The following is a 27,655-nucleotide window of genomic DNA, read 5'->3' as shown; positions in this document are numbered from 1 at the left end:
TTGCCAGCATCGACATACCGTCGCTTTATCGCCCATCAGGCAATGGGTGTGCGGATCGAGTCCCAATTTTGAGAATCACCTTTCTTCGGATTGCTACAACAAATAAACCAGGTGCTATTAATCCTAGTATTTTTTGCTTGTTTGGGTTTATTTTTCCAAGGAATTATTACTCTGTTTTGTCCATCATCTGTACACAGGTCTATCAAATGATGGCCGTATTAACGACGGTTGCGTGGTGGTTCGGTCAGTTTCCGTACATAGTCCGGCGAACACCGCATCCGGAACTCGGACCGACCTGTGAATTCAGGCTTTACCGCATCACGCCGACGCCCTGCATCGACATTGACTTCGGTGCCAGGCCATATCTATTTTATTACTCACTTTGCATAAATTATTTATTATGCAACGATTTTTTTTAATTATTATTACTATTATCTCCGGTTTGCACTATTTTTTGTGCACAGGAAAATGATCCGGGGACTTCGTCGTCACTCTGCAGTCTGCATTGACCGTGCTATGTCACCACTTCGGCGTGTCGAGCTCTCCGCTCCGCCACCTCGGGACCGGCTTGGGGGATGGGACCTTGTCCCGCATCAAGCTCGGACCGTGTCATCAATGCCGAACACATTAACGAGCTAAGTCGCTTTATTGCTCAAAGTTTTAATTTTTAACTTGTGTTCGATTCAACCAAGCATTATACTTTTTTGGAAAAAAGTTACTTGTAAAAAAATTTCTTGTCCAAACTTTGTTTGTGACACACATATTCAAATACCCCGTTTATTTGGGGGCTTCATTTATTAAGCTTTTCCTCTTGCATATGATTATACTTGTACGGCTTCGTTCCTTGTTCGTGTATTACGCCACAATATGCACCATATTGACTTAAGCGATTTGCAAGCTGGGTTGCCTGACTCCTGTGCTTACCCCTACATTCCCGATTTTACGGCTAGGGAGTAAAGGGAGCACCTATGCGATTGTCACGACCGGGTCCTCCAAGCTCTGACCTCAGACTGGGTGAAGCCAAAAGCTAGCGCTCTTATTGTTTTCAATCATGGTCGGCACACAACGGAACTCATGAGTACAAAAAATCTATTGCACAAGTCTCATAGCAATAATGAGCACCGAAGAAAGGTATCGGTGGGGGTACTATTTTCTTCGAAGATGCTTCTTACACTTCATCTGTAATATAGCATAAGTTCCCTGAGCGCGCTTTGTCTGTTACAGCCTTATGGCCCGGTTGCCTGGTTATCGGAAACATTGTCGATATTCTCGACAGGTGGAGTACATAACACTTTTTGGTCCTTGACCAAAGAGGGAGAAGCCGACGGTCGGTTAAGACACGTTTAAAGTTCGGGTGAACAAAGATATGATATAAGTACTTCGGTACATACAATCATTATACATAAAATTCTTACCCAAGTCACTTGGGGGCTCATAAATTTATATATGAGCTGTAAATGTGTTTTCTTCTTGGTCGTTGTCAAAACACGACAGAAGCACAATTTTTTCTTCCTCTTCCAATTTTCGGATTGGCACCGAACACTTGATCTTGTTCGGACGTCATGTTTTTACTGATGTTTTTTGGTTTTCCAAGCTTTTTGGCACTTTTAAACTGTTTGTGTGTTTTCAGCACAAGTCTCGCAGTGCAACGCAGGACACCTTTAGAGATTCGGCAAAAATATTCTCGGATATTGCTATATATGCATCGGTTTTGAATTGTGTCTTCGGTCAATAGTTGGGTTGCCCAGCTCCTGCACTTGCTTCCTACGTTCCGCTTTGTTCGGCTAGGCATGCAAAGGGAGAACCACTGCGATTGTGCTTCCAGCTCACATGGTAAAGCACCTCAGTGGAGAAAGCCGAAAACTGACTGTCACAATAAGCGTAAACTGGTCAGCGATCCGATGATTGTGTTAAATGACGGGCCATTCATAACAATGGCCGAAGTGTTTAAGGCTTGACCTCGACTGTCGTCGAACCCTACCGGGGGCTATTAACTGGCCTCCCAAACTAAATCATCGATATTTTGCTCTTACATTAGAGCTAAGGTTTCATGATCATGCTTAGCATGACAACCCAAAGAAAGGGACCGATAGCGGGACTATTTTCTTTGGAAAGACATTTCTTATGTTAAACAGTAATATAACATATCTCTCTGCGTACCTTTGTTTATAAAACCATATGGCCAGATTGCCTTGTTTGTCGTAAATCTTTACCCTCATAAAGGCTTTATAAAGTAGGACAAACACTCCTCGGCTACTAGCTGAGGAGGTGGAAGCCGATGGTCGGTCAACAAAGTTTTGTACAATGCGGATCCGAGCATTAATGATGTAAAGTACTTGGATATATAGAGTCATTACACACAATTTGTGATTTTACTATGGATGTTGATCCTTAATTCGGCCACCCGTGCCCGCATTAAGGCTCGGGGGCTACTAGGCTTCGGGCTTATTATTTAAACATATTAAAGGGGCACATCGATCCCCTGATCTGGCGTTGCCACCTGACCAGTGTCTCAGAGGCTACTGCATTGCCTGTTCAATGCAGAAAATTTTAAGTGCAATACAGTTGCCGAGGAGATTTTGATCCTCAGGTTGGTCGGCCACACCCAACCTGAGTCTCGGGGACTAAGCACGCCGTTTTTGTGTCCCGGAGTATTCTGCCGAGCTAGGACTTGATCCTCAAGCCGATTTTACAAATCAACCTGAGTCTCAGCGGCTACTGGGATCAGCGGTCTTACGTCATCCTTCAGGTGCATCTCGTGTTTTAGACCGATACACGCCCTGAGGGCTACTGGCTGTATATCTCGGCAGAGAATAAATTGCACCAATAAAAAATATTGACAAAAAATCGGCCCACAGTCGGGGTGGTGCACCACCTCGGAAGCAGTCCGGCATAAAGCTCGGGCGCTAGTGGCTGGCTCCATAGAGGGCATTTCCAGAATAAAGCTCGGCTAAACTCCTTCATCTTTTTTGGACCAAGATGATCTATGACATCTTGGATATAGTCCGGCGTTGGAGCTTGGACACAGTCCGGCGTTTGAGCTTGGATACATTTCGGCGTTAGAGCTCGGAAGCAGTCCGGCATTGGTGCTTGGCTGCAAAAGATACCTCGAACGCAGTCCGGCATTAGAGCTCGGACGCAAGAGGACACTGCCTCTCGGGAACAACTTCAAACCCGAGGTGTGGCATAAAAATAACAAGGCATTGATAAAGGCCGGAAACTTAAAGAGGCTCCTCGGATACCCGACGTGTAAACTCGTTGAATGCATTTCGGCGATCCTCAAGATCGAAGATGAGACGATTTATTGAACCAGTTTTCAAGACCGACAACCGAAGATGAAGAACAGTTCGGAAGAATCAAGGAGCGTCCCTAACTTGAAGACCGGTTCAGGGGGCTACTGATGGTGTCCTGGACTAGGGGGTACTCACCACGTAGTCTCCCGATCTGTTAGATTGTGCCGAGGACCCCCATGGCCGTATACTCATGGGCTAGTTTGGACAGTTGCCGCATACATGGAAGATTCCACAAGATTTGGTGATCAAGACAAGGACTCCTCCCCACCGGCGAATTCGACTAGGACTCTTGTTATCCTAGGCCTCTGGTGCATTATATAAACCGAGGCCAGGCTAGTCGATATATCATATACAGACAATCATACCATAGGCTAGCTTCTAGGGTTTAGCCTCTCCGATCTCGTGGTAGATCTACTCTTGTACTACCCATATCATCAATATTAATCAAGCAGGACGTAGGGTTTTACCTCCATCAAGAGGGCCCGAACCTGGGTAAAACATCGTGTTCCCTGCCTCCTATTACCATCCGCCTTAGATGGACATTTCGGGACCCCCTACCCGAGATCCGCCGGTTTTGACACCGACAGTTACCTTGCTGTTTTTATATTTTCAGATTACAAAAACTTATATCTACCATCCATATTAGACTTGTATCACCATCTCTTCGCCGAACTAGTGCACCTATACAATTTACCATTGTATAGGGTTTGTTGGGGACACAACAAACTCTTTGTTATTTGGTTGCAGGGTTGCTTGAGAGAGACCATGCTCATCCAACGCCTCCCACAGATTGATAAACCTTAGGTCATCCACTTGAGGAAAATATGCTACTGTCCTACAAACCTCTGCACTTGGAGGCCCAACAACGTCTACAAGACGAAGGTTGTGTAGGAGACATCATGCGGCCGACCAAAAAAGATAGGGTTGCTATCCGATCCACGGATAATTAGGCGGGGACAACAGGGTGAGGACGTGTCAATCCCGACTATGCCATTTGTTGATTAACAATGGCCATGCCGGATTCCAGGGATAGGTCAAATTGCTTAGGGTCATTATGATTTAATGGTAACGGTGATCTAATGCTAGGATAACCTATGCCAGCCTGGCTGCTCTGATACCATGTCCTGTGGTACGTCGATCCGCATGGAGCAGGGGGCCTTCGCACGTCAGCCCAGGATAACACCTGACGCACGACAGGTCCATAATACAGCATTCCAGGTACAAGAATATTCATCAAATACATGTATAAGAGATTACATCATTTATGAATAAAATTATCCGGCATAGCCATAAGGCTATTTAAATGGCAGCGGAAGTCTTGGTTTGGCGGCTCATCAACTATGGCTGGGCTCCACAACTCACTGGACTGGCAAGGTTACAGCCTAGCACGACGGGTCGAGCGAACACTACAAGTATGACCTACAAAACTAGCATGACACGCCAGGTCAGTACATTGAATGTACTTGCAAGACAACCAAATACATAGCATCCAAACTATCGGAAGACAAAGCAAGAACCAAGCGCATGCAACAACCTTTCTCAAAACAATTACTAAACATGGCATGATATAGATCAACTAAGCATGAATAGTATCATAGCATCTACTAACATGGCAATGACATAGCATATCAAAACATACTTGTAACATGGCAATATCAAAACATAGCATATCATCTCGACCATGGCATAATTTAACATATCAATCAAAACATGGCATGGCATCATGAAACTATGCTGCATACAAACTATCAGTCATATTCACAGCAGACATAACATGTTTACTTTATGCAACCATCTCTTGTTATGCCATGGTTCTTTAAATGCAACATATTTCTCAAGCAATGCAACCAAACTGGTGCACTGAGTCCCTCGGACTCTCTTCCCAACGGGTTGCCTTTCAACCAAACGGTGATCATGCGCGGATCACAAACGAAACCAAACTCGGTTCAACGGGTTACATCATAACCAAACGGTGATCACTCACAGATCACAAATGGAACCATACTCGGTTCAATGGGTTACCTTGTAACCAAACGGTGATCACTCACGGATCACAAACGGAACCACATTGGGTTCAACACTCACCGAGACCTCGTCTCATGATCATATCAAAACATCGCCATGACTTCTCACGAATATCTCATAGTCCAAGTCACCACATTCTTTATATCACATTAATTAACTTAATTATTTAATGTTTATCCTCCATTTCGACCCAGACCCGATAGTGTGACCAACTACAAACGGTGCTGCTATCAATAGACTTTATAAACACTCTGCAGAGGTAGCGCACTGTACCCACACGACGGAACCCATGGCCTCGTCATCCCATTCGGGTGGACCAACGGCATTCCAACAAAACCAACCTACTGCCATGACACTCTCCCAGCCACTCCGACTCACTCCCCACTGGGCTAGTCCAAGGTGGCCTCGTGTCTACAAAGACACCAACGGCCACCGTCGTGGCAAAACAAACGGTCCCAAACGGGGACATCAGCTCAAAACCAAACCCGGGCACACAATGCTTATGTCCGCCTACCTGATCAGGGTAGCGCGTTCCCATAACCTTCCCTCGTTGGAGGCACCGGCGAGAGGCACGACAATAGATCGCATTAAGGCCTTCCCATAAAGGCAAAGGTGGCTGCACTGAAAAAGTTCGATTTGGTGGCACTATGACTCGATCCCATCGATGACGGAGGAGGTTTGTTATTATTAAGTCATTTTATTACCTTCTCCACCATCATGAACATGGATGCAACAAAGAACATGCATCATACAAATGCTTTAATAAAATACCGAACTTCTCAAGTGAACAACTATATCATAAAGAACATGACAATACCAAGTACTAGCATATCAACGGTGCATTATAATCATCATAGCATTTTATAAAGATGTCATGAAAATAAAGTAGAGTAGTGACATGGCATTATCAATAATAATCTTCTAATTAGCATGGCAAAAGATATCATAAATACACAAGCATGCATGATAAGTATAACTAAATGACTGCTAATGAAAATGGTAAGAAACAACTACAACTATACACACACAAGGTGCAAGCAAAGTCAACATGCACGTTCGGGGCTCATGATAAGAGGTTTGCTTGCCTGGGTGTCGATAAATACTACTGGAAGAAGTGTGAAACGGTCGCGGAAAGATTTGCCGAAGAATGGTTCTCTCTCGGAGGGGGCTGTTTACGGGTAAGGGCAAAATAGGCATTTTTAGAATGTTCAAACATCAAGAAAATAGCCCCATCTAAAAGGGCTCGACGAACACAGAACGTGAGCGCTGGAATCACCTCAATCGGAGTTACGGTTGAAAAGTTATGGCCGTTCACTTTTTAGGCAGAAAATGCACTAAATCAGTGAACGTTCACAAAATAAGCACTTCAGCGGGCGAGGCTGAAAAAGAGAAAGCGCATTTCTGAGAATACGCCTTCATATAAGTAAAAACGCATTTTGATCTAAAGAAGCACGAGAATACGCTTTCGGACAACTGAAGACGTAATCTAGAGGATTACGCCTCCCTTATCCACGTCAGCATACCTGGTCAACGCCGCTGTTAGGATGGCGGGTGGGGTCCGCACGAGGTGGGGCCTACCTGGCCCTGACGTATTCAACCTCCCGCTCGGGATCGAGCGAGGCCGAGGGAGGCATCCGCCTCGAAGGCGACCACCGGCGATTCCGGCCACCGCTCGCGGCGGGCGACCTACCCAGATGCTCAGGGAAGGAAAGGCGCATCTCGGGGTGGTAGCCGCTGCCACCTATGAGCGCCGTAGCAGGAGCAGCAAGGCACGCGGTGGAGGGTGGCTTCAGCCGCCGGAGACAGAGAAGCTACTGTGGATGAGGGAAAAGTGTGAGGCTACGGGGAGGTTCGCCAGAGCCTGGGGGATGTCGTGGTGGAGGTGGAATGGAGGGAGGGGCGTGGCATCGCCGGAATCAAGCGAGGCCCGAGGCGGCGGCCACGGCGGCGGTGGTGGTCGAGGAGAAGCTCTGGGACGAAATGAGGAGTGTGGGGAGGCGTAGAGGAGGGTGGGGAAGCTGCTGACGAGCTTCGAGGGGGTCGCAGGCTCCTTAAATAGCCGGGGCGAGGGCACCCGAGCCAGTCGCCGCCGAGCGAGTCCGGCCACGGCTCTGCCGGCTATAGCAGTCACGGGGGCGCACGGGAAGGCAACGAGGGGGAAGTGGACGAGCGCCAAAGGCTCACAGAGACGAGCAGCGCTCGGAGACGAGAGGAGGAAGAGGACACCGGGGAGGAAAGAGACGATGGCCATAGGAGCGCATTGTTCGGTCGTTGGCACGGCTCGCAGGAGAAGAAAATTGAGGGGGAGAGCGGTCCAGAGGGAAAGCGACATCGAGGGGGAACTGTAGGGCATTAATGGCGAGGCCAGAGCCGGTCAGAGCAGCGCTGCCGACGAGAACAGTGACTAGACCACCGTTTTGGGCTGGTTACACTCGTGCTCACCACGGAGCAGGCGCGCTCTGGAGTTTTTACTGATGCCAACTCATGTCTACCGCGTAGTCCGTCGAAGATAGAGAACTACTGCGGTAAAGATACGAGCAAAGACACAGGGAGTGGATTAAACCAAGCTCCACAAGTTTTCTATTGCAAATTTGACCACATTCTAGAGATAAAACTAAAGTGGTTAAAAGGTAAAATTGATGTCTGGTAGTCTTAGGGTAGCAAGGACTATGGTCCTAGAAATTATGAGGTCATTTGGACAACTAATTAACATAGTTGTTGTTTAACTACCAAATCTGGCCCAGAAGCTAAATCAAGAAGAACTTATTAGGAGTGTTGGATTGGGCTAAAACTTGGCAAAGCTTGATGATTTGGACATACAATGATGCTGTAAAGCATTCATTCCAAATGGGCTTGCCAAAATGGTACTTGTTTCACAAACATCTCCTCTGTCCAAAAACTTGAGAAAAAATCCTCAAGGCAAATGGCTAACTGAAATGAGCCAAAGTTTTGTGGAGATGGATCATATGGATAGAGAAGGTCTGGAAAAAGTTTCAGCCATAATGGAGCAAGATAAAATACACTTGCTTCACAAACTGATTTTTTTGATAGAAACAAAGAATTGCTCCTGTGCTCACATAGTTCAATGAAATGAACTGAATTTAGGTGGAGGCTAATGATTTAGGACACTTGAGGAGATGGCAAAGTTTCATCCCATTTGGAAACTCTATGAAGGCACTTCCTTCACAAAGTTGCAATTTGGTCAAAAACTTTGAAAAAATTGCACAGGGTGCTACGAGGAAGGGATTGAGCTCATATTTGGTATCCATGGGTTATTTATCCATGTTAATCATCCTGCCAAATTGCAGCTCAATTGGAATTAGGAATAAAGCACTTCCTTTCCAAAATTTCAGAGAAGGCAGAAACTGGCATTGGACCATGTGCCCAATTTTTGATTTGTGGAACATGAGATAAGGATGGAACTAATGATTATATAGCAAGGACAAGCTCCACAATTTATGTGGGAATTTTCTCTACTATAAAAATAGTAGTTCCTTTAAAAAGTGGCATACATGCAATATTGGCATAAAATAGGGAAAAGGCAATTTCCCTTATTTTAATGTGGCCAATATTTTTGCCAGAGCTAAGATTAGGCACAAATATCATCTCCACCAATTTTCATGAATTTAGGAGATGACTAGCTATGCCTATAGATTTTATTCCTCAAAGAGACAAGAAAAGGAATAAACCCCAAATGGAAAATATTGCATAAGACTTAGAAATATTTTTGCATACCCAAGATTTGAAAGGGTAGGAGGATCTCTGAGAGGATTTGGAAGATCAACATATCAAGAGAAATGATGGCTCCTTTGTAAGCAGAAAGGAAATATTCAAATCCCAAAATTTGGAATTAGGGTTTGAGAGGGTTTGGGATGATGCCAATGAGGTCTTGCCCACTGACAATGGCATGAGCAAAGTTTTTGAAAGGTTGGAAGTGACTAGAATTCTCAGAGTCATCCAGCAAACTCAGGAGAAAATTTGAAAAATGATTGCCAGGAAGGAATAACAACACAAAAATTGATAACCCAATTTTTGGGGCTGTTACAATTGATGTGTCTCCTATTAAATATTTGTTTTGCAATATGAATCTTGATAGTGATGGGACTGGAGATGAGTCAACTTTACTTAAAAGGCGTCCCAATGATTTCGAGTTTTTAGATCTTGATGCAAAAATTGGTAAAAGTGGGATTGAAGAGGTCAAAACTTTACATATCAATGAACCCACTATTTTGGATTTCATGAAATTTAATTATTTTAATTTCTCTTTGATAGATTGTATTTCCTTGTTGCAATCCGTGTTAAATTCTCCTCATGCATATAGTCAAAATAAAGCTTTTACCAAACATGTCATTGATGCTTTAATGCAATCTTATGAAGAAAAGCTTGAATTAGAAGTTTCTATTCCTATAAAACTCTATGATGAGTGGGAACCTACTATTAAAATCAAAATTAAAGATCATGAATGCTTTGCTTTATGTGATTTGGGTGCTAGTGTTTCCATGATTCCAAGAACACTGTGTGATGTGTTAGGTTTCTGTGAATTTGATGATTGTTCTTTAAATTTTCATCTTGTGGATTCCACTATTAAGAAACCTATGAGAAGGATTAATGATGTTATTATTTTTGCAAATAGGAATTATGTGCCTGTAGATTTCATTGTTCTTGATATAGATTGCAATCCTACATGTCCTATTATTCTTAAGACCATTCCTTAGAACGATTGGTGCAATTATTGATATGAAAGAAGGAAATATTAGATTCAAATTTATGTTAAGGAAAGGCATGGAACACTTTCCTAGGAAGAAAATTAAATTACCTTATGAATCTATTATGAGAGCCACTTATGGATTGCATACCAAAGATGATAATACCTAGATCTATTCTTGTTTTTATGCCTAGCTAGGGGCGTTAAACGATAGCGCTTGTTGGGAGGCAACCCAATTTTATTTTTGTTTCTTGTTTTTTTGTTCCTGTTTAGTAATACGTAATTCATCTAGCTTCTGTTTAGATGTGGTTTTATTTTTTTAATTAGTGTTTGTGCCAAGTAGAACCTTTGGGAAGACTTGGGGGAAGTCTTTGTGATCTTGCTGTAAAAAACAGAAACTTTAGCGCTCACGAGATTTGCTGCCATTTTTTACTGGAGAGTGCAATTAGATTTATTATTTTTTTCATATGATTAATAGACAAATTCCTCGCGTACACCAACTTATTTCAGAATTTTTGGGGTTACATAAGTATTCGAAACCTACATATTACTACAGACTGTTCTGTTTTCGACAAATTCTGTTTTTCGCGTGTTGTTTGCTTATTTTGATGAATCTATGGCTAGTATCGGGGGGTACGAACCATAGAGAAGTTGGAATACAGTAGGTTTAACACCAATATAAATAAGGAATGAGTTCATTACAGTACCTTGAAGTGGTGGTTTGTTTTCTTATACTAACGGAGCTCATGAGATTTTCTGTTGAAGTTTTGTGTTGTGAAGTTTTCAAGTTTTTGGTAAAGATTTGATGGATTTTGGAATAATGAGTGGAAAGATCCTAAGCTTGGGGATGCCCAAGGCACCCCAAGGTAAAATTCATGGAAAACCAAAATCCTAAGCTTGGGGATGCCCTGGAAGGCATCCCCTCTTTCGTCTTCGTCTATCGGTAACTTTACTTGAGGCTATATTTTTATTCACCACATGATATGTGTTTTGCTTGGAGCATCTTGTATGATTTGAGTCTTTGTTATTTAGTTTACCACAATCAAAGTTTCTGTACACACCTTTTGGGAGAGAGACGCATGAATCGGAATTTATTAGAATACTCTATGTGCTTCACTTATAGTTTTTGAGCTAGATAATTTTGCTCTAGTGCTTCACTTATATCTTTTTAGAGCATGGTGGTGGTTTTATTTTATATAAATTATTGATCTCTCATGCTTCACTTATATTATTTTGAGATTCTTATAGAACAACATGGTAATTTTCTTTGGCTATAAAATTAGTCCTAATATGATAGGCATCCAAGATGGGTATAATCAGAACTATCATAAAATGTGCATTGAATACTATGAGAAGTTTGATACTTGATGATTGTTTTGAGATATGAAGATGGTGATATTAGTGTCATGATAGTTTAGTAGTTGTGAATTTGATAAATACTTGTTCTAAAGTTTGTGATTCCCGTAGCATGCACGTATGGTTAACCGTTATGTGATGAAGTCGAAGCATGATTTATTTATCGATTGTCTTCCTTACGAGTGGCGGTCGGGGACGAGTGATGGTATTTTCCTACCAATCTATCCCCCTAGGAGCATGCACATAGGACTTTGTTTTGATAACTAATATATTTTTGCAATAAGTATGTGAGTTCTTATGACTAATGTTGAGTCCATGGATTATACGCACTCTCACCCTTCCACCATTGCTAGCCTCTCTAGTACCGCGCAACTTTCACCGGTACCACACACCCACCTTATACCTTCCTCAAAAATGCCACCATACCTACCTATTATGGCATTTCCATAGCCATTCCGAGATATATTGCCATGCAACTTACCACCGTTCTGTTTATTATGACACGCTTCATCATAGTCATATTGCTTTGCATGATCATGTAGTTGACATCGTATTTGTGGCAAAGCCACCGTTCATAATTCTTTCATACTTGTCACTCTTGATTCATTGCACATCCCGGTACACCACCAGAGGCATTCATATAGAGTCATATTTTTTTCTAGTATCGAGTTGTAATTTTTAAGTTGTAAGTAAATAAAAGTGTGATGATCATCATTATTAGAGCATTGTCCCAAGTGATAAAAGGATGATGGAGACCATGATTCCCCCACAAGTCGGGATGAGACTCCAGACAAAAAATTAGAAAAAAAAGAGAAAGGCCATAAAAAAGAGAAGGCCCAAAAAAGTGAGAGAAAAAGAGGGAAGGGACAATGCTACTATCCTTTTACCACACTTGTGCTTCAAAGTAGCACCATGATCTTCATGATAGAGAATCTCCTATGTTGTCACTTTCATATACTAGTGGGAATTTTACATTATAGAACTTGGCATGTATATTCCAATGATGGGCTTCCTCAAAATGCCCTAGGTCTTCGTGAGCAAGAAAGTTGGATGCACACCCACTTAGTTCCTTTTTGAGATTTCATACACTTATATCTCTAGTGCATCCGTTGCATGGCAATCCCTACTCACTCACATTGATATCTATTGATGGGAATCTCCATAGCCTATTGATACGCCTAGTTGATGTGAGACTATCTTCTCCTTTTGTCTTCTCCACAACCACCGTTCTATTCCACATATAGTGCTATATCCATGGCTCACGCTCATATATTGCGTGAAGATTGAATTTTTTTTGAGAACACCAAAAGTATGAAACAATTGCTTGGCTTGTCATCGGGGTTGTGCATAGCCAGACTATATGATTTTGTAGGGATAACTTTCTTTGGCCATGTTATTTTGAGAAGACATGATTGCTTTGTTAGTATGCTTGAAGTATTATTAATTTTTATGTCAATATTAAACTTTTGTCTTGAATCATTCGGGTCTGAACATTCATGCCACAATAAAGAAATTTACATTGAGAATTATGCTAGGTAGCATTCCACATCAAAAATTATCTTTTTATCATTTACCTACTCGAGGACGAGCAGGAATTAAGCTTGCGGATGCTTGAAACGTCTCCAACGTATCTATAATTTTTGATTGTTCCATGCTATTATATTATCTGTTTTGGATGTTTAATGGGCTTTAATATACCTTCTTATATTATTTTTGGGACTAACCAACTAACCAAAGGCCCAGTGCAAATTGCTGTTTTTTGCCTATTTCAGTTTTTCGCAGAAAAGGAATATCAAACGGAAACCAAACGGAACGAAACCTTCGGGAGAGTTATTTTTGGAACAAACGTGATCTAGGAGACTTGGAGTGGACGTCAAGAAAGAAGTAACGAGGCCACGAGGCAGGAAGGTGTGCCCAGGGGGGTTAGGCGCGCCCCCCACCCTCGTGGGCCCCTCACATCTCCATCGGCGTACTTCTTCCTCCTATATATACCCATATACCCCGAAATCATCCAGGAGCACCACGAAACCCTATTTCCACCACCGCAACCTTCTGTACCTGTGAGATCCCATCTTGGGGCCTTTTCCGGCGCTTGGCCAGAGGGGGAATCAAACACGGAGGGCTTCTACGTCAACACTGTAGCCTCTCCGATGATGTTTGAGTAGTTTACCACAGACTTTCGTGTCCATAGTTATTAGCTAGATGGCTTGTTCTCTCTGTTTGGATCTCAATACAAAGTTCTCCTCGATTCTCTTGGAGATCTATTCGATGTAATTCTTTTTGCGGTGTGTTTGTCGAGATCCGATGAATTGTGGGTTTATGATCAAGATTATCTATGAACAATATTTGGTTGTTCTCTGAAATCTTTTATGCATGATTTAAATATCTTTGCAAGTCTCTTCAAATTATCAGTTTGGTTTGGCCTACTAGATTGATTGTTCTTGCAATGGGAGAAGTGCTTAGCTTTGGGTTCAATCTTGCGGCGTCCTTTCCCAGTGACAGCAGGGGCAGCAAGGCATGTATTGTATTGTTGCCATCGAGGATAAAAAGATGGGGTTTATATCATATTGCTTGAGTTTATCCCTCTACATCTTGTCATCTTGCCTAATGCATTACTCTGTTCTTATGAACTTAACACTCTAGATGCATGCTGGATAGCGCTCGATGTGTGGAGTAATAGTAGTAGATGCAGAATCGTTTCGGTCTACTTGTCGCGGGCGTGATGCCTATATACATGATCATGCCTAGATATTCTCATAACTATTCTCTTTTCTACCAATTGCTCGATTGTAATTTATTCACCCACTGTAGAATTTGCTATCTTGAGAGAAGCCACTAGTGAAACCTATGCCCCCAGGTCTATCTTCCATCATATTGTTTTCATATCAATTTGCTATTTCTATTACCGTATATTTTGCAATCTTTATTTTCAAGGCTCCATGAATGTCATACTGTGCACAAACCATGGATTTACAATCATTGCTACTGTAAGACTTGATGAACGTGGTGACTCCTATTTTGGCACTGGCTTTTGGAATGAAATTGCAAAGTTTTATGTACTAAAAGCTGGCACTAAAATTGCACTAGACATAGAAGGGCCTGGTCATGAGATATATGCTAACTTCCCTGACAAAATCATTCGTCCAGACTTTGTTCGAAGTAAGTTTTCTTTTCAACTATCTACATATGTTGACTTACCCAGCAATGTCAAATGAATTGGGTAGTATTTAAGAAACCAATTGCTATTCCCTTATCTTACTATATCCCTACCTAATAACTTCTAGTTGCCAATACACTTTTCTATTGCCATGTTTTAACTAAATATTCCCTGTACTCCCATTTCTATCAGAAAGAGCCGCCGACGAGGAGACTCCGGAGGTGGAGAACGGGGCTGCCAACAAGCGCAGGCGGGGCGTGCTAGAACCGCAAGCGACTCCAGCAGGCCTAGATTTAATTAGCAGCCTCCCTGATGGTATGTTTAGAGTCATCATCTCCCTCCTCCCAATCAAATATGGGGCGCGGAAAACCCTCCTTTCCCGGCTGTGGCGCCCCCTATGGAACTCCAGCCCTCTCGACCTCATCGACACCCACGAGCTCTGACATGGCTATCTCAAAAGCTTGGATGCATTCTCCAAGATCCTCGGTGGTCACCTTGTCCCAACCAAAGGCCTTAGAATGGGCAAGTTCCATTCCAACGGCAAGGACTGAGCCAAGCTTGACGACTGGTTCCGACCTCCCGCCCTAGATCAGCTCGAGGAGCTCACTTTTGATGATGGGCATATGTGGTTGCTGCCAACATCCGCACTCTGCCTCGCGCACACGCTGCGCGTCGCCAAGGTCAGGAACTTCCATTTACCGCCCCTTAATGATGCGCCCGCCCTTATTCTACCACGACTGAAGCACCTCGAGCTCGTCGCCGTCTTCCTCTGGAAGGGTGACATGGAGCGCCTACTCCATGGCTGTACTGCACTCGAGTACCTTCGTCTTCAGGCGATCAATGGGTTGAGTACCTTCCACATCACCTCCATGACTCTCCAGACTATTTATGTGTGTTGCTGGTGCGGCAGGAAGACATCACAAAAGGTGGACCACGGTATGGCCATCCAGGACACACCTGCACTTGAGAGATTACTTGTAGTTGATCAAGAAGGTCCAATAAGAGTCAATGTCATTTCTGCGCCAAAATTGACAGTGGTGGGCTACTCGTTTGACAAATACTCCGAACTTGTTATTGGATCCACACCCGTTCAGGTACAACATCCGCCTTCTACCTCTCCTTCTACATATTAACATTATTTCTAATTTTGAAGATGTTTGTTCGTCTGTCATTCAGAAAATGATTCCGACAAGCTTGACCCCGAAATTGCGCACAGTGAAGGTCTTGGCACTAGAATCTATCGGTCCCTACCTAGAGCAAGTTGTCAGTTTCCTGAGATGCTTCCCGTGCCTAGAGAAGCTATATATCGAGGTGATGTTCCTTTCCTGTTAAATGTTAACCATAAGGGAGTTCAATTTGTGACACCTTTTTCCAAGTTTACAATGACAATGTACTATGATTTCTGAAGGTTCTTTTGGAGGATTTCAGTACATACATGCCCCCCCATATTGGTTGCTTAATTCATATGGTTAAAATCATTTCTCCTTTGGATTCATTTGTACTAGTTTTCTTAGGGAACTTTTCATCCACTACAACCTCTTGTGAAGAAGGCTACATTTTTCTAGAATGTAATCAAATGCCCATGTTAATCATGTCAAATCAAAGATGGCATGTTAGTGCATTTTAGAAATCATGCAAATCAAATTGCTAGGCCTGTAGTAATGTTCAAAATTGCATGTAGGAACTAACACGTTTTCTTCTTTTGTAGATAAGATTAGGCCCAGTGGTGGATAATGTGATACAATATAACAATCATGTCGAATGCCTAGATCTGCATCTCTCAGAAATTACTTTGATCTCCTACGAGGGACCTTACCGGAGATTATATTCGCCGGGTTCTTTGTTCTCAGAGCAAGGGTGCTGAAGGAAATGAGGTTTTCCCTACATTTATTTCACAAAAATGAATGGTCTGTTGATCAGCGTCGGCGCCTGCGGCACAATGCAGTAGGCTCCAAAAATGTTGAATTTCATTTTGGAACTTCAGATGACAGAGTAATCAGAAGTCATCAGGTCAACCCCATACATGACTTCTCAGTGGCTGACCCCTTTTAAAAAATTGTGAGGTTTTGAGGCTAGCCTTAGAAGCGGTGATATGAGTTTGAACCTCTCTGATATCCATGTTCAGCGCATCAGCGCGAGCATTTGCAAGTGATGAGCTGAATTTCATTTCTAGTATCAGTTTGAACCTTGTAATCTTCGAATTTGAGCCATATAACTCTAGAATTTGAACCTTGTAACATTTCGAGCTTTTGTGGTACAATCATTGAAATGGCATCTTATGAGACTCGTATATTGCTAGCACTATTTGACCATAATATGCAATGGTCTTAGATTTCATTAACCATTCTCGAATCAGTTTACCTTGTCAATCTCATAGCACACGATCTATATAACTAACTCGACTGCGATCTTCGACATTATTGCACACAGTTGGTTTCGTCCACCGTGTGTACTGTAGAGCGCAGAATTAATTATCGCACTCGGGTTTCCATCATCACCATTCTGTGTAACTTTGACCTCATCACGCAAGGGTAAACTTATGACCGAATTCATTCCACACACTTCATTTTTACAATGCTTTTTGCCAATAAACGTCCCACGATTTGTCCCTCTTCTAGCCGAAACATGGACAAACTAGCTGGGCAGGAAGCTTGTGCGGTAAACAGTGCGGTAGCACGCGAACAGGCTCTTCGATCCCACGCTTGGGGTGCGGTGTTGTCAAGCGTGCACTGGATTCTGGAATCCTCCGCTATGAACTCCGTGACAAGACGTGACGATTACAGGCCGGCCGCCCCCATTTATTACAGCGGCCATTTTACCTACCCTTGTGTCTCTTCAACCTTTCGATCGCGCCCCACCATTGCAAGAAGCACACCCACCACGAGAAATTCTTAGAGGGTATCCTGCGCATCTCCAATGGCGCTCCCAGCGGCTGCCGACGACGAGCAGTAGTTCACCATGCGTGCCATGGTGGACACCCACAGAAGGTTCATGGACCTCTCGGTCGTGTACACCAACGACCCGATCTAGGCGGAGCACTCCATCCACATCATGGAGCTGTTGCTTGCCGAGGAGAAGTATAAGGTGGTTGGGTTCGATCTCGAGTACACCCGCACTTGTGTCGGGTCTCGTCCCAAGGTCGTCGTCGCCCAGATGTGCGTGCGCCACCACGTCCTCGTCTACCACTACTTCCTGGTCACAAGGCCTTGCGAGCATTTCGCCAGGTTTGTCAACAGCCCCCACTACATGTTCGCTACGGTGGACATCACCAATGATGTAAAGGCGCTCGAGAATTCAGGCATCGCCTGCCAGAATCTTGTCGACATCCAGGACCAATACAATATCAGGGGCGGCAAGGAGCATGAGAAGGACTCACAGGTTCACCTCACCGAGGCCATCACCGACCCCTACTACAGAGACATGAAGGATTCGTGCAACAAGGACAAGCGTGCCTGGCACTCGGCCTGGATGGAGAAACTCGACAAAGCTCACGTCGTGTACGAGGCCAAGGAGGCGTACACGAGCTATGACATGTACCGGCGGATCGTTGACATGAGGAAGTCCCTCCTTCCCCAAAATGGCCAGGGATCCAGTCGGAAGCAGAGCAATAACAAGCGTCGTCACAACAATAAGTAGATGATTAGATCATCGTTTCTCCTACTTTAGTATGCATGTAATTGCTTACTTTGGTGTCTGCAAATGTAATGTGTGTAGTCATTTTTGTAATTGTATGCTTAATTTGGTTATGCAATGCTGTCTTTGTAAGTATATATGTTGATGCTATGTAGACAGAGCGTAGATGGTGTGCAGACAAAGAAAATCACATCGCACACGGACTAAACAATGGAACCCGTCGGTGATGTTTTCATCAATCACTCACAATTGTATACCAGCAATCGTTTGCTCACAACACACATGTCTTCTTAGAAGCAACCATCTGTGTTCTTATTGGTCTTCAGACACATTTCTGATTACAGACCTATTTGCCGCGTATCACACACATCTTGTTAAGTTGAGCCGTTTTTGTTCTCATATCTCAACGCAAACAGTTCATCCGAGTGAACCGCATGCCGTATATCGCACACACCTTTGATCTGGCTGACCGTTTCTTTCGTATTGCCTAATCACAAATAGTTCATCCGAGTGAACCATATGTTGTGTATCGCACACGCCTCCATCTGGCTGCCCGTTTCTTTTGTTCCTCCTCATCGCAAATAGTTCATTGAACTGAACTGTATGCCCTTCATCGCACACGCAACTAAAAACTGAACCGTGTTTGATGCATCCGTCATCGCAAATGTTTTACATATTTCTGATGGTTTTCATACAAAACCGTTTGCAATTATGGCATCGCACACAGTTTCTCAAAGGGTCTCTGATCGCAGTGTCGTGTTAGCAGCATCCTGCAGTAGTGATAGTAGATATGATCAACATAGTGATGTTCACCATTGAAAACTACTCCATCGTGATGATCGGACATGGTTTAGTTGATATGGATCATGTGATCACTTAGATGGTTAGATGGATGTCTATCTAAGTGGGAGTTCTTAAGTAATATGATTAATTGAACTTTAATTTATCATGAACTTAGTCTTGATAGTATTTTCATATCTATGTTGTAGATCAATTGCTCGCGTATAGCTTCCCCGTTTTATTTATGATATGTTCCTAGAGAAAACTATGTTGAAAGATGTTAGTAGAAATGATGCGGACTAGCTCCGTAATCCGAGGATTATCCTCATTGTTGCACAGAAGAATTATGTCCTTGATGCACCGCTAGGTGACAGACCTATTGCAGGAGCAGAGGCAGACGCTATGAACGTTTGGCAAGCTCGGTATGATGACTACTTGATAGTTTACTGCGCCATGCTTTACAGCTTGGATCCGGGACTTCAAAAACGTTTTGAACGCCATAGAGCATATAAGATATTCCAAGAGTTGAAATTAGTATTTCAGACTCATGCCCATGTCGAGAGGTATGAGACCTCTGACAATACTTTGCCTAAAAGATAGAGGAGAATGGCTCAACCAGTGAGCATGTGCTCAGATTGTCTGGGTACTACAATTGCTTGAATCAAGTGGGAGTTAATCTTCCAGATAAGATAGTGATTGACAGAGTTCTCTAGTCACTATCACCAAGTTACTGGAACTTAGTGATGAACTATAATATGCAAGGGATGACGTAAAACGATTCCCGAGCTCTTCGCGATGCTGAAATCAGCGAAGGTAGAAATCAAGAAAAGCATCAAGTGTTGATGGTTGACAAGACCACTAGTTTCAAGTAAAAGGGCAAGGGAAACAAAGGGAACTTCAAGAAGAATGGCAAGCAAGTTTGCCACTCCCATGAAGAATCCCAAAGCTAGACCCAAGCCTGAAACTGAGTGCTTCTACTACAAAGGAAATGGTCACTGGAAGTGGAACTGCCCTAAATACTTGGCGGATAAGAAGGATGGCAAAGTGAACAAAAGTATATATGATATACATGTTATTGATGTGTACTTTACTAGTGTTCATAGTAACCCCGGGGTATTTGATACTGGTTCAGTTGCCAAGATTAGTAACTCGAAATAGGAGTTGCAAAATGAACAGAGACTAGTTAAGGGCAAAGTGACGATGTGTGTTGGAAATGATTCCAAGGTTGATAAGATCACCATCGCACACTCCTTTTACCTTTGGGATTAGTGTTGAACCTAAAATAAATGTTATTTGGTGTTTATTGCAATACAGTTATTCACTTAAGTCAAAGAATAATTGTTGTTCTATTTACATGAATAAAACCTTCTATGGTCATACACTTAATATAAATGGTTTACTGAATCTCGATCGTAGTGATACACATATTCATAATATTGATGCCAAAAGATGCAAAGTTGATAATGATATTACAACTTACTTATGGCAGTGCTGTTTAGGTCATATTGGTGTAAAGCGCATGAAGAAACTCCATGCAGATGGACTTTTGGAATCACTTGATTATGAATCATTGGATGCTTGCGAACCATGCCTCATGGGCAAGATGACTAAGACTCCGTTCTCTGGAACAATGGAGCGAGCCACTGACTTATTGGAAATAATACATACTGATGTATGTGGCCGATGAGTGTTGAGGCTCGCGGTGGGTGTCATTATTTTCTGACCTTCACAGATGATTTGAGCAGCTATGAGTATATCTACTTGATCAAACATAAATCTGAAACATTTGAAAAGTTCAAAGAAATTCAGAGTGAAGTGGAAAATCATCGTAACAATAAAATAAAGTTTCTACAATCTGATCGCGGAGACGAATATTTGAGTTACAAGTTTGGTCTTCATTTGAAACGATGTGGAATAGTTTCGCAACTCACGCCACCTGGAACACCACAGCGTAATGGTGTGTTCGAACATCATAACCGTATTTTATTAGATATGGTGCAATCTATGATGTCTCTTACCGATTAATCACTATCATTTTTGGGTTATGCATTAGAGACAGCTGCATTCACGTTAAATAGGGCACCATCTAAATCTGTTGAGACGACACCATATGAACTGTGGTTTGACAAGAAACCCAAGTTTCCCTTTCTTAAAGTTTGGGGTTGCGATGCTTATGTGAAAAGTTTCAGCCTGATAAGCTCAAACCCAAATTGGAGAAGTGCGTCTTCATAGGATACCCAAAAGAAGCTGTTGGGTATGATAACCCACAAGTACAGGGGATCGCAACAGTTTTCGAGGGTAGAGTATTCAACCCAAATTTATTGATTCGACATAAGGGGAGCCAAAGAATATTCTCAAGTATTAGCAGCTGTGTTGTCAATTAAACCACACCTGGAAACTTAATATCTGTAGCAAAGTATTTAGTAGCAAAGTAATATGATAGTAGTGGTAACGGTAGCAAAAGGTAACAGTAGCAAAAGTAATGTTTTTGGTATTCTGTAGTGACGATAGCAATAGCAACGGAAAAGTAAATAAGCGAAGAACAATATATGGAAAGCTTGTAAGCAATGGATCGGTGATAGAGAATTACGACGGATGCGGTTCATTATGTAACAGTCATAACATAGGGCGACACAGAACTAGCTCCAATTCATCAATGTAATGTAGGCATGTATTCCGAATATAGTCATACGTGCTTATGGAAAAGAACTTGCATGACATCTTTTGTCCTACCCTCCCGTGGCAACGGGGTCCTACCGGAAACTAAGGGATATTAAGGCCTCCCGAGGGAGTCCTGGATTAGGGGGTGTCCGGATGACCGGACTATACCTTCAGCCGGACTCCTGGACTATGAAGATACAAGATTGAAGACTTCGTCCCGTGTCCGGAAGGGACTTTCGTTGGCGTGGAAGGCAAGCTTGGCGATACGGATATGAAGATCTCCTACCATTGTAACCGACTTTGTGTAACCCTAACCCTCTCCGGTGTCTATATAAACCGGAGGGTTTTAGTCCGTAGGACAACATACACATCAACGATCATACCATAGGCTAGCTTCTAGGGTTTAGCCTCCTCGATCTCGTGGTAGGTCTACTCTTGTACTACCCATATCATCAATATTAATCAAGCAGGACGTAGGGTTTTACCTCCATCGAGAGGGCCCGAACCTGGGTAAAACTTCGTGTCCCTTGCCTCCTGTTACCATCCGGCCTAGACGCAAAGTTCGGGACCCCCGACCCGAGATCCGCCAGTTTTGACACCGACACCTCCTTTTAATAGAGTATCGGACCAAAGCATTAACACATAGTGAATACATGAACTCCTCAAACGACGGTCATCACCGGTAAGTATCCCGATTATTGTCACTTCGGGGTTAACGGATCATAACACATAATAGGTGACTATAGACTTGCAAGATAGGATCAAGAACTCTCATGGCACTCGGGCCCTAGTAACAAGCATTAAGCATAGCAAAGTCATAGCAACATCAATCTCAGAACATAGTGGATACTAGGGATCAAACCCTAACAAAACTAACTCGATTACATGATAAATCTCATCCAACCCATCACCGTCCAGCAAGCCTATGATGGAATTACTCACGCACGGTGGTGAGCAACATGAAATTGGTGATGGAGGATGGTTGATGATGACGATGGCGACGGATTCCCCTCTCTGGAGCCCCGAACGGACTCCGGCTCAGCCCTCCCGAGAGGTTTTAATTCTTAGCGGCAGCTCCGTATCTTAAAACGCGATGAATCCTTCTTCTTTTATTTTTTCTCCCCGAAAGCAAATATATAGAGTTAGAGTCGAGGTCGGAGGAGCTCCAAGCGGGCCACGAGGTAGGGGGCGCGCCCCCACTCTCGTGGCTAGGGTGTGGGCCCCCTGGACTTCATCTTTTGCAAGGATTTTTTATTATTTCTGAAAAGATGTTCCATGAAGTTTCAGGTCATTATGAGAACTTTTGTTTCTGCACATAAATAACACCATGGTAATTCTGCTGAAAACAGCGTCAGTCCGGGTTAGTTCCATTCAAATCATGCAAGTTAGAGCCAAAACAAGGGCAAAAGTGTTTGGAAAAGTAGATATGACGGAGACGTATCAACTCCCCCAAGCTTAAACCTTTGCTTGTCCTCGAGCAATTCAGTTGACAAACTGAAAGTGATAAAGAAAAACTTTTACAAACTCTGTTTGCTCTTGTTGTTGTAAATATGTAAAGCCAGCATTCAAGTTTTCAGCAAAGATTATGAACTAACCATATTCATGATAACGCACATGTCTCATGTTTACTCATATGAATGGCATAATCAACTAGCGAGCAATAATAATAAATCTCGGATGACAACAATTTCTCAAAACAATCATAATATGATATAACAAGATGGTATCTCACTAGCCCTTTCTGAGACGCAAAACATAAATGCAGAGCACCTTTAAAGATCAAGGACTGACTAGACATTGTAATTCATGGTAAAAGAGATCCAGTGAAGTCATACTCAATGTAAACTAATAGTAATGAATGCAAATGACAGCGGTGCTCTCCAACTGGTGCTTTTTAATAAGAGGATGATGAATCAGCATAAAATAAATAGATAGGCCCTTCGCAGAGGGAAGCAGGGATTTTAGAGGTGCCAGAGCTCGGTTTTGAAATAGAGGTGAATAATATTTTGAGCAGTATACTTTCATTGTCAACATAACAACCAAGATATGGCGATATCTTCCATCCTACACACATTATAGGTGGTTCCCAAACAGAATGGTAAAGTTTATACTCCACCTCCACCAACAAGCATCAATCCATTGCTTGCTCGAAACAATGAGTGCCTCCAACTAACAAGAGTCCCAGGGGGAGTTTTGTTTGCAATTATTTTGATTTAGTTTGCATAAAGCATGGGACTGGTCATCCCGGTGACCAGCCACTTTCTCGTGAGTGAGGAGCGGAGTCCACACCTCTTGAGAATAACCCGCCTAACATCAAAGATGCAGACAGCCCTAGTTGATACATGAGCTATTCGAGCATACAAAACATGATATTTATTTGAAGGTTTAGAGTTTGGCACATACAAATTTACTTGGAACGGCAGGTAGATACCGTATATAGGTAGGTATGGTGGACTCATGTGGAATAACTTTGGGGTTTATGGAGTTGGATGCACAAGCAGTAATCCCGCTTAGTACAGGTGAAGGCTAGCAAAAGACTGGGAAGCGACAAGCCAGAGAGCGACAACGGTCATGAACATGCATTAAAATTAATCAACACCGAATGCAAGCATGAGTAGGATATAATCCACCATGAACATAAATATCATGAAGGCTATGTTGATTTTGTCTCAACTACATGTGTGAACATGTGCCAAATCAAGTCACTTAAATCATTCAGAGGAGGATACCACCCTATCATACCACATCACAACCATTTTAATAGCATGTTGGCACGCAAGGTAAACCATTATAAGTTCCTAACTAATCAAGCATGGCATAAGAAACTATGATCTCTAGTTGTCATTGCAAACATGTTTATTCATAATAGGCTGAATCAAGAACAATGAACTAATCATATTTACAAAAACAAGAGAGGTCGAGTTCATAACAGCTTTTCTCATCTCAGTCGGTCCATCATATATCGTCATAATTGCCTTTCACTTGCACGACCGAATAGTGTGAATAATAATAATAGTGCACGTGCAATATGGGCTCTTTTGTCAGATCAACAATACTGCATATAAGAACCACTTCAACAATTTAATCATGGTCTTCTCCTATCGACCCCCAAAGAAAACAAAAGAAATAAAACTATTTACACGGGAAAACTCCCAACAAGCAAAAGAAGTACAGGAAATCTTTTTGAGTTTTCTTTTTAATTACTACTACAAGATTGGAAAGTAAACTAATTAAAAGCTACAACTAAATTTTTTGGTTTTTCTTAAGGTTTATTAAACACAAAAGAAGAAAGCATAAAAGGAAAATAAACTAGCATGGATGATACAATGAAAAAGTATGAGCACCAACATCTAGCACTGAGTGTGTGAACATGAACATAATGTCGGTGAGAAATACGTACTCCCCCAAGCTTAGGCTTTTGGCCTAAGTTGGTCTATGGCCACGGCTGGCCTGGCGGCGATCCATAATAATAGTTGGGGTCGTACTAAGATGCAGCGGCTATCGCCTCTAGAGCTTCAGCATGGCGATGAGCGGCCTCTGCCCTCCTCTCGTACTCATCTGCCTCCTCTCTGGTGATAACATATCTTCCTTTTTCCTGATAATCAAAGACGGCAGGAGTAGGGAGAGTAATACGGACAACACGGCGTTTGTCAAAGATTAAGCGATACTGGAGAGGTGATTCATTCCTCTCGACAAACTGGTGGTGAACCATAGCCTCATAATCCAAATAAGCAGGAGGCAACTCAATATCATCTTCACGTATGGCTACACCAAGAAAATTAGCTATGCAGGTTACATAAATTCCACCAAAGAAATCTCCATTAAATCTATTAAGATGCAACATACGTGCAACAATGGCTCCCAAATTATAAGATTTATCTCCTAACACAACACTCCTAAGAATACTGAGGTCAGGGACACACATGTGACTTGCCTCATCTTTACCATTAATGCATCTACCTATGAAGAGAGCAAAATAATGTATAGCAGGAAAGTGAATGCTCCCTATGGTAGCTTGTGTTATATCTCTAGATTCCCCCACAGTTAGACTAGCAAGAAAATCTCTAAATTCAGATTTGTGAGGTTCCCTAACACTACTCCATTGTGGAAGTTTGCAAGCAGTGGTAAAATCCTCTAAGTCCATAGTGTAAGAATTTTCATAAAGATCAAACAGGACAGTTGGAGAATTATGTGAAGATGAAAATTCAAACCTCCTCACAAAGGAACTAGTGAGATAGTGATACTGGCTACACTTTTCTTCCTCGAAGCTCACAAGATCAGCGTTACGCAAATATGAGTTAAATTCTTCCTTAATTCCTGCTCGATCCATAAAGTTTTCCGAAGGCCATTCACAAGGACGCACTAGAGCGTCTCTTGGTGGTTATTCATCAGCATCACGCATTGCAAGCCTGGGTCCTTGCTTCCTTGAAGAACCACCTTGGTACATTTTCCTAAGCATATTTCTTACCCTGGAAAATTTCTGAATTTTTTAGTAACATCAAAATAAAAGTAAACCAAACTTAACAAAATTGATAGCAACTACTCCTACAAGTGCCTAGAGCCTATATCATGCATCAAAACTACTTGGAACCATATAAATTTGACATGCAAGCTCAAGAACAGGGTCACCTAGGAAGCACAAATTTGCAACGAATAAAGCACTAGAACAAAAACTAATTGGACCAATGGAGGAGTCACATACCAAGGAAGAATCTCCCCAAGCAGTTTTGTGAGAGGTGCTTTGAGCAAGGAGCTCGAAAATGACAGCAAAATGAGCTTGCACTCGGTTTGAGCTGGATATTCGTGTTTGTGGGAGGAAGAAGGAGTGTGTGGGTGCAGGAATAAGTGGAGGAGGGCCACCGTGGGCCCACGAGGCAGGGGGCGTGCCCAGGGGGTAGGGCGTGCCCTCCACCCTTGTGGCTAGGTGGATGCCCCCCGTGCTGTGTTCTTGGTGCCAAATATTCTTAAATATTCTAGAAAAAAATCTTATTTAAATTTCAGGGCATTTGGAGAACTTTTATTTTCGAGGTATTTTTATATTGCACGGATAATTCAGATAACAGACTAAGAAATACTAATTTTATTTTATTTAATATAAATAACAGAAAGTAAAAGGAGGGTACAGAGAGTTGTGCCTTCTAGTTTCATACATCTCATGCTCATCAAAAGGAATCCATTAACAAGGTTGATCAAGTCTTGTTAACGAACTCATTCTGAATAACATGGAACTGGAGAAATTTCGAATAACACTATGTTACCTCAATGGGGATATGCACATCCCCAATAATAAGAATATCATATTTCTTCTTGATAGTAGGAAGAGGAAATTCAAAACCTCCAAATATAATCGATGGAATTTTTCCAATAGAGTTGATACTATGAACTTAAGGTTGTTTCCTCGGAAAGTGTACCGTATGCTCATTACCATTAACATGAAAAGTGACATTGCCTTTAGTGCAATCAATAACAGCCCCTGCAGTATTCAAAAAGGATCTCCCAAGAATAATAGACATACTATCGTCCTCGGGAATATCAAGAATAACAAAGTCCGTTAAAATAGTAACGTTTGCAACTACAACAGGCACATCCTCACAAATACCAACAGGTATAGCAGTTGATTTATCAGCCATTTGCAATGATATTTCAATAGGTGTCAACTTATTCAAATCAAATCTACAATATAAAGAGAGAGGCATAACACTAACACCGGCTCCAAGATCACATAAAGCAGTTTTAACATAGTTTCTTTTAATGGAGCATGGTATAGTGGGTACTCCTGGATCTCCAAGTTTCTTAGGTATTCCACCTTTAAAAGTATAATTAGCAAGCATGGTGGAAATTTCACCTTCCAGTATCTTTCTTTTATTAGTAACAATTTCTTTCATGTACTTAGCATAAGGATTCATTTTAAGCACATCAGCTAATCGCATACGCAAAACGATAGGTCTAATCATTTCAGAAAAGCGCTCAAAATCCTCGTCATCCTTTTTCTTGGATGGTTTGGGAGGAAAAGGCATGGGTTTTTGAACCCATGGTTCTCTTTCT

Source organism: Triticum urartu, chromosome 1, assembly GCF_003073215.2.
Source record: "Triticum urartu cultivar G1812 chromosome 1, Tu2.1, whole genome shotgun sequence".
Taxonomy (NCBI): domain Eukaryota; kingdom Viridiplantae; phylum Streptophyta; class Magnoliopsida; order Poales; family Poaceae; genus Triticum; species Triticum urartu.
The sequence above is the reverse complement of the archived record's forward strand: the minus strand, read 5'-3'. Positions refer to the sequence as shown.